We start from the raw sequence: 525 nt of genomic DNA, 5'->3' as shown, positions 1-525 counted from the left end.
TTGAAGCGTCCGGTTATGGGAATTGGGAGGTAATCAAATTTCAGATGTGTGTAAATCTTTGGCATCAATGCTTCAGGCTGTTCATGCTGATTGTTCCATGTTTTTAATTTCCATGCTATACGAGACACATAAAAATTTTTCTTGTCTTTTTGAAAATTTTCTAGTATTTTCAGTTTAATTTTAGTACGTTATTTTAGTTTTATTGTGTTTAATTATTAGGATTATATTTTTTATTTTTAAGATTTGATGAATTTTTTAAAAAACTTGTATAGATTTCTGTTTTAATTTGGTTTGAATTTCAAATTTAATTTAATTTCTATAAATAGGGGTTTTATTGCTTCTTCTACAATTATACATTCATTTTGAATCAAGATTCCTTTTCTCTTTGCTCCTCTCTCTCTCTCTCTCTGCTTCCCTCCCCCCCCCCTCATACACACACATGCATGATATTCTCTGCATCATGAAAACTAAGAAAAGGCTTCTATATTATTCTTTAGAAGAATAATTCTATTTGTCCCAAGGGAG

Source organism: Dendrobium catenatum, unplaced genomic scaffold (assembly GCF_001605985.2).
Source record: "Dendrobium catenatum unplaced genomic scaffold, ASM160598v2 fragScaff_scaffold_173, whole genome shotgun sequence".
NCBI lineage: Eukaryota > Viridiplantae > Streptophyta > Magnoliopsida > Asparagales > Orchidaceae > Dendrobium > Dendrobium catenatum.
This window is presented reverse-complemented; position numbering follows the sequence as displayed.